Source organism: Capsicum annuum, chromosome 6 (genome assembly GCF_002878395.1).
Source record: "Capsicum annuum cultivar UCD-10X-F1 chromosome 6, UCD10Xv1.1, whole genome shotgun sequence".
Lineage (NCBI taxonomy): Eukaryota > Viridiplantae > Streptophyta > Magnoliopsida > Solanales > Solanaceae > Capsicum > Capsicum annuum.
In genome coordinates, this window is record NC_061116.1 from 221,086,302 (window position 1) to 221,095,198 (window position 8,897).

General features: G+C 37.8%; 1 pseudogene; it reads left to right on the forward strand.

The window, feature by feature from the left end:
• Window positions 1-8,097: 8,097 nt before the first annotated feature.
• On the forward strand, window positions 8,098-8,897 carry LOC124899371 (annotated as a pseudogene).

Sequence of the window (8,897 nt, forward strand, 5' to 3'; positions counted from 1 at the left end):
CAAAAATACAGATTGCTCACAGCTAGGCTAAATATAAATTGAGACGAAAGCTTTATAAATCCCTTTGTAAAGATCCCAATCTTCCTAGTGATATGCGGGATAAACATCGTTAGTTGTTGTCCAAGTTGCCAAGAAATAGTGCCTTTGCATGAGTCAGAAACCGATGTATTTACATGGGTCGCCCTAATTCCGTATATGAGTTCTTCCAAATTTCTAGTATTATTTTTCATGGATTAGCATCGCGAGGTCCTTTGATGGGCATAAAGAAATTGTCTTGGTAGAACCAACAAACCAATAGAATAAGGGTTAGCTTTGCAGCAGGTCTACAAGCAAGGTAAGTAGGTCCATTACCAGCCGGCTCCAGATCGAAAAGACCTAATGGACTAATCCCTTATCTAGGATCGTAGATGCTAATGGGGTGGGAATTGAAGTGGGGGAGCCCTCTACCGCCTGTGTCTATATCCTGTGAATTATGCTCCCCATACATAGACTACGTACAGGGTAGTACTCTTGGAAAGATAGAATATCACCGTGTGAGCATAACATTACATTAAGTTACGAATGTAACTTCTGAAGGATCGACCACTATTCTAAATATAGTAAGGCAAAGAACTGTTGTTCAGTAGAGTGTCGGAGTGTGGAGGTTGCTCCCATCACTGAAGTTAGGGTGTGGGACTGAGCCTTCCGAATAAGAAAGAATAAAAGTGCAACGTTTCGTTAGAAAAACCAATGCAAATATTATATTGACTTTCTCTCGCCCTACTTCTAAAGATAGATAGAAAAGGTTGGAGAGAATTTCATAAAGTCATTCTCTTCTTTCTAAAGCTGCGCAAGGCGTCCCCCCAGAACAAAGCCCCACTCCTCTTTTCCCCCTTTCAATGAAGGACCCTCGCCTTGCTTTCTATTCATTTGTGGTTCTGGACCCAATTTTTTTTTTTCAATTTCTAGAATCAACCAATGGAAAAATCCGTAGCCCAGGTAACTCACATCCTCTCTCTTGCCCAAATAAATGAAATAGGATGAATCAAATCAATAAGCTTTTGGATTAATTTAGTGCACAGCGAAGCCAAATTCAATCAAGGAAAGGGGGCTTACTTTTCCTGAGGTTGATTCATCCTATTCAAATTTACCTATGCAAATGGAAGAGGAAAAGTTTTCAGATGAGATGAACCACCAAGAGATAAGCGAGAACCCCCAATTGCTTAGAGGTCATACTCTATCTCGCTTGGTGGATGAAATCTTCTCTCCTTTTAGAATTCTTTCTCCCATACACCTTTTTTGCCCTCTTTCACCGAGGAGGAAAGAATAATCTAAATAGCAGATAGAGACATAAATTTCCATTAGATTTATTCCTAAGCTTGCTTTGTTGCAGTAAGATGATCAGTACGAGAGTGCTGGAGAGAAGAGAAAGTGGTAAAAACCTCTCTTATTCAGTCATCAAGAAGTCGAACGACTCTTCAGTAACCCAGGGTGATCCGGCCCCTTCGACGCTTTTTTCGCTGTATACCCCCTCCATTCTTTGGAGGTGGATGAAAGGGTACTCATATTTTAATACATAGTACGGCCCCAGAATGCTAAAATATGGGGAACAAGATTTATCATGATAGAAAAGAGAAATAAATAAATGACTATAAGGAACCAATGACTCTCTTTTCTTAAACAACCTATATCCTTCACACTTAATCAACATTTGATAGATTATCCAACCCCGAGCAATCTTAGTTATTGGTGGGGGTTTAGTTTGTTAGCTGGTATTTGTTTAGTCATTTAGATAATGACTGTCATTTTGTTAGCTATGCATTACACACCTCATGTGGATCTAGCTTTCAACAACGTAGAACATATCATGAGAGATGTTGAAGGGGGCTGGTTGCTCTGTTATATGCATGCTAATGGGGTAAGTATGTTTTTCATTGTGGTTCACCTTCATATTTTTTGTGGTCTATATCATGCCAGTTATAGCATTACTAGGGAATTTCTTCAGTGTCTTAGAGTTGTAATCTTTCTATTAATGATTGTTACAGCTTTTAAAGGATATGTACTACCTTAGGGTCAGATGAGCTTTTGGGGAGCTACAGTAATTACAAGCTTAGCTAGTGCCATACCTGTAGTAGGAGATACCATAGTGACTTGGCTTTGGGGTAGGTTCTCCGTGGAAAATGCCACCTTAAATCATTTTTTTAGTTTTCATCATTTACTCCCCTTTATTTTAGTAGGGGTCAGTCTTCTTCATCTGGCCGCATTGCATCAATATGGATCCAATAATCCATTGGGTGTACATTCAGAGATGGATAAAATTGCTTCTTACCCTTATTTTTATGTAAAGGATCTAGTAGGTTGGGTAGTTTTTGCTATGTTTTTTTCCATTTGGATTTTTTATGCTCCTAATATTTTGGGGCATCCCGACAATTATATACCAGCTAATCCGATGTCCACCCCGCCTCATATTATGCCAGAATGGTATTTCCTACCGATCCATGACATCCTTCGTAGTATACCTGACAAATCGGGAGGTGTAGCCGTAATAGCACTAGTTTTTATGTCTATTGGCTACCTTTTTTTAAAAGTATATATGTACGTAGTTCAAGTTTTCGCCCGATTCACCAAGGAATATTTTAGTTGCTTTTGGCGGATTGCTTACTACTAGGTTGGATCGGATTTCAACCTGTGGAGGCACCCTTTGTTACTATTGGACAAATTTCTCTTTTAGTATTCTTCTTGTTCTTTGCCATAACGCCCATTCTGGGACGAGTTGGAAGAGGAATTCCTAATTTTTACACAGATGAGACTGATCACACCTGATTAGTGAGAAATTTTAACACCAATCATTTATGAGTGAGTTCGAGGAATGAAGGGAGAGGAATTAGAAAAGAATGAAAGAGATAGATTTCGAATTAGAGTAAGGGCAAGCTAAGACATTCCTTTTTATGCTTTCGATCTGCTTACTTTGAATAAAGAGAAAAAAAAGAATAGATAGGAGGAAAGGCTTTACACAAGACCATAGAGCGAGAGAGAGAGCCTTCGCTTACCTGCTTAACTGTACCCTTCTATCATACCGATATAGCCTTTCCTTTAGTTATATCCAGTTTCAGTTCTGCTTCCAACTACCGATAAGAGAAGTCTTTTTTCTTACATCTAGTGCTACATCTAGAGGTACAGTCCCCTAGGTCATTTGATATCTCTTGTCTGAGTTTGAGTTCTGTTCAACAAGCCAATTTTGTTAGATCGCTTACAGTCCCCATATTGTCCAGTAGCTCTATCTTTTTCTTACCTTACCATTAGGCAAGTGAAAGGCATAGGCTTAAAATTCAAGTGTTGGTATATCCATCCCAGATTACTCTCTCTGATGTTGTTGTTTAGCTCAAACTTATACAGGCAACACTGAAGGTGCGTGCTCAATAGGTGAGCAGCCAATAAAAGGTCTTTTCTAGAAATAAAAGATTGCTACCCTTGTCCCTCACAACACCACCCTTGAAGCTGAACTGAATTCTTGTGCCACAAGTGACAACCATTTTGGTACCTTACTACATGTTTGGCCTCCATTTCCTCTTTTCTCATATCTGTCCATCTTTCTAATGGAGAAGGAAGAAATTCTGACAATAATGGCGATAATGGAAACAAAGCATGTGGCAAGGCCTCCCAATCCAAGAACCCAATCGAGAATCTTCGTTCCTCTTTTATGATGATGAATAGAACTGCTGTCCCGCATAAGCCTTTGGAAGAAAACAATTGTAAAAAGGAAAAATAGAGAAGTAGTCTAAGTAGAGCTAAGGTAAAAACATGGGCAATCCTGTGTATTCGATCTCGTGCTCTCACTTGCCCCCAAAAGAAGTATGATGGATCATTGTGATTGTGCATTGACTATCGCACACTAAATAAGATAATTGTGAAGAAGAAATACCCTATTCCCTTGATCACCTACTTGTTTGATAGATTGGGGAAATCCAAGTTCTTCACGAAGGTATATTTGAGCAAAAGATATTACCAAGTGCACATAGCCGAAGGAGATTAGCCCAAGACCACGTGCGTAAGAAGGTATGGAGCGTTTGAGTGGCTCGTGATGCCGTTCGGTAAGGCACCAGCCACATTTTTCACTCTTATGAATAAGATTTTCCAGCCATACCTTGATGAGTTAGTGGTGGTATACTTGGATGACATAGTCATTTATAGTAATACCCCGGAGGAGCACGTGGAGCATCTACGTAAAATCTTCCAACTACTCAATTTTACATCAAGAAATATAAGTGCTCGTTCGTTAAGAAGGAGGTAGACTTCTTAGGGCATGTTATAAGCCAAATCAAGATGGACGAGGCCAAGGTGTCTGCCATAAGGGAGTGGGAGGTTCCTACTTTCGTGATCGAGTTGCGGTCATTTTTGGAGCTCTTGAACGACTATCATCGATTTATTTATAAAAGGGTATTCCGCTATTTCTACACCCAAAGAAGAATCATCCTTGGGAGTGGACGGAGAGCTGCCAAAGAGCCTTTAAAGAGTTGAAGGCCGCCTCTATGTGCCAAAATGGGGGAACTTAAGGCGCACTCTTCTAAAAGGAATGTCATGATACAATGTGGGCTGGTCATCCAGGGCAACAAGGCACACGAGTACTCTTGGATTTGGCATATTATTGGCCGCAAATGAGAGAGGATATCAAAGGCTACATGCAAACTTGTTTTATTTTCCAATAAGACAAAGTGGAGAACAAGGAGCCCGGTGGACTTTTAGAACCTCTACTAGTGGTGGAGAGACCATGGGATAGTGTCACGATGGACTTTATCATGGCACTACCATTGTCCGGTTCCATTATGGTTGTGGTTGATAGATTCTCGAAGTATGCAACCTTCATTCCCGCATCACCGGATCGCAAGGCCGAAGAAGCAACTGCTTTCTTCCTTAAGAACGTGGTAAAGTATTGGGGACTACCACGGACTATCATAAGTGACCGAGACCCACACTTCACGTGTCAATTTTGGATGGATCTCTTTCCACTCTTGGGTTCGGAGTTGCACTTCTCCACGAGTTTCCACCCGGCCGGGTAAATGCCATACTTGAGTCTTACTTGAGGCACTTTGTGAGTGAAAACCAATGGGATTGGGCTAGGATTCTTGATGTGCACAATTCTCCTATAACTTTCAAAGGAATGAAGCTACGGGGCATACACTGTTCGAGTTTGCAACGGGGTAAGAACCACATACTCCCCATACTTTGGTGAGTTCTTACAAAGGCAGAAGTACCGGAGCATATCGCTTGGCAAAGACTTGGGAAGAATATACCAACACCGCCTACTCATACTTAGAAAAGGCTGCATTGAAGATGAAAAGGTTCACGTATAAGAAGTTAAGGACTTGTCGGTAGATCAGCTAGCTCGCGCTCTAGTATTTTATTGATCTTTTCTGCCCCTCGCTCTATGAGGATAACCGTCTATCCAGAACGTGTAAAGTAAAATAGTGGTAGATCAACTGGATAGTATGGCAAGAATTCAGGCCCAATTATTGTATTTTATGAAAAAGGATCTCCCTCTAACCCTAGTGCACATTCAAATATCTGTCCTACATTCATTTGTGAAGGTACTCCTAATGGGTTAAATACCATATCAACGGATATTCCATCTTGTAAATAAGACATATCTTGTCCAGGCAAAATTTGGGAAATGATACTCTTTTTTTCGTGTCTTCCGGCTACTTTATCGCCTAATTTGATTTCACATTTTTATGAAATATATACATGAATAATTTTGAGATTCTAACTAGAACCACCCCTTTTCTGGATCCACCTCTCATCAATAACCATCCCCCTGCCACCTATAGGTAATTTGTGACAAGTTTCTTTTGAAGTAGATACCTGAATACCAAGTATAGCTCATAACAATCTATCTTTTGGGGCATACGATGATTGTTTCACGATCTGGGGTTTAAATTTCCCAAATAAAATATCACCCATCTCTACCCAAGATCCCAGCATCACAATTCCATTTTTGTCTAAATTTTGGAGTATATGGGCTTATAAATGCGGTATTTCATTAGTGACTTTTTCTGGGCCTTGACTTGTCACATGAGTCCGAATTTCATATTTCTGTATGTAAAAAGAAGTATAAATATCTTTATATACCAAACGCTCACTAATAAGTATTGCATCTTCAGAATTGTAACCTCCCACGGCATATAAGCTACTAATATATTTTTCCCCAAAGCAAGTTTTCCACCAACCGTAGTAGCACCATCCACTAAAATTTGTACCTTTTTAATGCATTTACCCTGAGGAACCTAGATTTTTTGATGCATACAAGTTTTTTTATTGGATAAGTAGATGCGAGATATAGAAATTCTCTTTCCGTAGTTGTGGAAGCCGTTTTGTTGTTGGAATCCTTTTTTTAAAGAAGAAGTTAATGGTCGAGTAAGAAGTAAGAGTAGTAGATCATATTCGATGAAAGAAAAAATAGAATAATTGGAATTCATAGTTGTGATGCATTGTTGTGGATCTCGATTCAAAGGTTCTTTCTTGATCTAGCTACAAGGATGGGGCCGTGTGGAAGGATAAAATGTGTATCCTAATAGAAATTACTAGTTTTAGAATCTAGTTGGCCAAAAAAAGATTTTATCAAGCGATTGTGTGATAACTTTTTCTTCTTCTCCATCATTCAGGATATTATGTGAATTAATATATTACTGAATCTAATGAGTTAAACTTAAATTAAAGTAAAAAGAAAAAGTTTTATAAGGTAACTGTTCACTTTAAAATCAAAAATGGATTCGATACAATTCAACAGAATCTAAGAAATGATCAAATTCTAAAATCATTTCTATTTTGATTCTATAAAAATTCAAGTTTCATTTTTGAATGAAGTTACTCAATACAACTCTTATTAATTTAATAGTTTACCCAAGAGTTACTCAATGAATCGGTTGATTGAAATTGCGAGATGGATAGATGTTACAGATGATGAATCAATTTCTTTTATATGTCTGGCACTTTATCTTTCTTAGTGTTGTCTGCCTATAATGATAGATGAATCAAAAACTTTTCATTCAACTTATTCTTCCAATTTCAATTGAGATTTTTGTCTACCCTCCTATTTTATTTTTATTTTGCAAAATTTGAAACTTAGGTAAGTGCTTTTTAAACATATGTATAAAAAGGACATATTTCATTAAATTTAGCCCCTTCATGCTTACTATAACTAGTTATTTCGGTTTTCTTTTAGCGGATTTAACTATAACCTTAGCTCTATTTATTGGTCTGAGCAAGATACAACTTATTTAAATTGAATATTTAAAATGAACAATTCATAAAAAGAAATCCTTCTGTGGGATTACGCGTATTCTATATTTACTTACGTTAACAATTGTCAATTCTTGTTCATTATCATTGAGATTCAGGTCAATTCGGATTAATATTTAGGTATCAATATTACCTTTTTTTTTCTCCTTTCAAACAAATAAAAATGATTGAAGTTTTTCTATTTGGAATCGTGTTAGGTCTAATTCCTATTACTTTGGCTGGATTATTCGTAACTGTATATTTACAATATAGGCGTGGTGATCAGTTGGACCTACATAGTATTCTCCATGCCCGAAGTCCTTATCTTAACCGCAAGGAGGGGGATGCCGAAATAAAATAAGGATTCAATCCAGCCACAGGTTCCCTATGGCTACCTTGTAAAGTTGTGAAAAAGCAAAGAAAGAATGGTTATAAACATCATCGACCTTTCATTGATCTTTTGCGGCTCGGGCGTTTGCCAGTCGATCAATCAAGAAATGAGTTGGTCGAGGTGGAGTGACTGAAAGATCTCTGACGTCCTCAAAATGCCTCCCGTATACAGGAACACATAGCCAAAGAGGAAGACACTTTAAGATTATCCCCAAAGTTGTGCTCGCTATTCTAAAAAATAAAGAAAGAGATTTTTTTGAGATTCTCAATTCTGCCTTTTTTGATCCCATGCTTTTCGTTGGTTAACAACCAACTAAAGTGCTCTATACTTCTTCACTACTCGTACAGGCTTCACGGAGTTAAGCTGTATTGAGGGAATCATTTTGTCTCAATCAATCAAGAATGCCTCAACTAGATAAATTCACTTATTTCACACTGGATGTAGCACAAATCGTCTCCAGCCCACTTGAAAAATTTGAAATAATCCCATTGATTCCTATGAAAATAGGAAACTTATATTTCTCATTCACAAATCCATCTTTGTTTATGCTACTAACTCTCAGTTTGGTCTTACTTTTGGTTTATTTTGTTACTAAAAAGGGAGGAGAAAACTTAGTACCAAATGCGTGGCAATCCTTGGTAGAGCTTATTTATGATTTCATGCTGAACTCGGTAAACGAACAAATAGGTGGTCTTTACGGAAATGTTAAACAAAAGTTTTCCCCTCGCATCTTGGTCACTTTTAATTTTTAGTTAGTTTGTAAGCCCCAGGGTATGATACCTTATAGCTTCACAGTTACAAGTCATTTTCTCATTACTTTGGGTCTCTCATTTTTGATTTTTATTGGTATTACTATAGTGGGATTTCAAAAAAATGGGCTTTATTTTTTAAGCTTCTTATTACCTACAGTAGTCCCACTGCCATTAGCACCTTTTTTAGTACTCCTTGAGCTAATCCCTTATTGTTTTCGAGCATTAAGCTCAGGAATACATTTATTTGCTAATATGATGGTCGGTCATAGTTCAGTAAAGATTTTAAGTGGGTTCTCTTGGAACTATGTATGAATGATCTTTTATATTTCATAGGGGATCTTGGTCCTTTATTTATAGTTCTTGGATTAACCGATCTGGAATTAGGTGTAGCTATATCACAAGCTCATGTTTCTACGATCTTAATTTGTATTTACTTGAATGATGGTATAAATCTTCATCAAAGTGCTTATTTATTTATAATTGAACAAAAACTAGTCTGA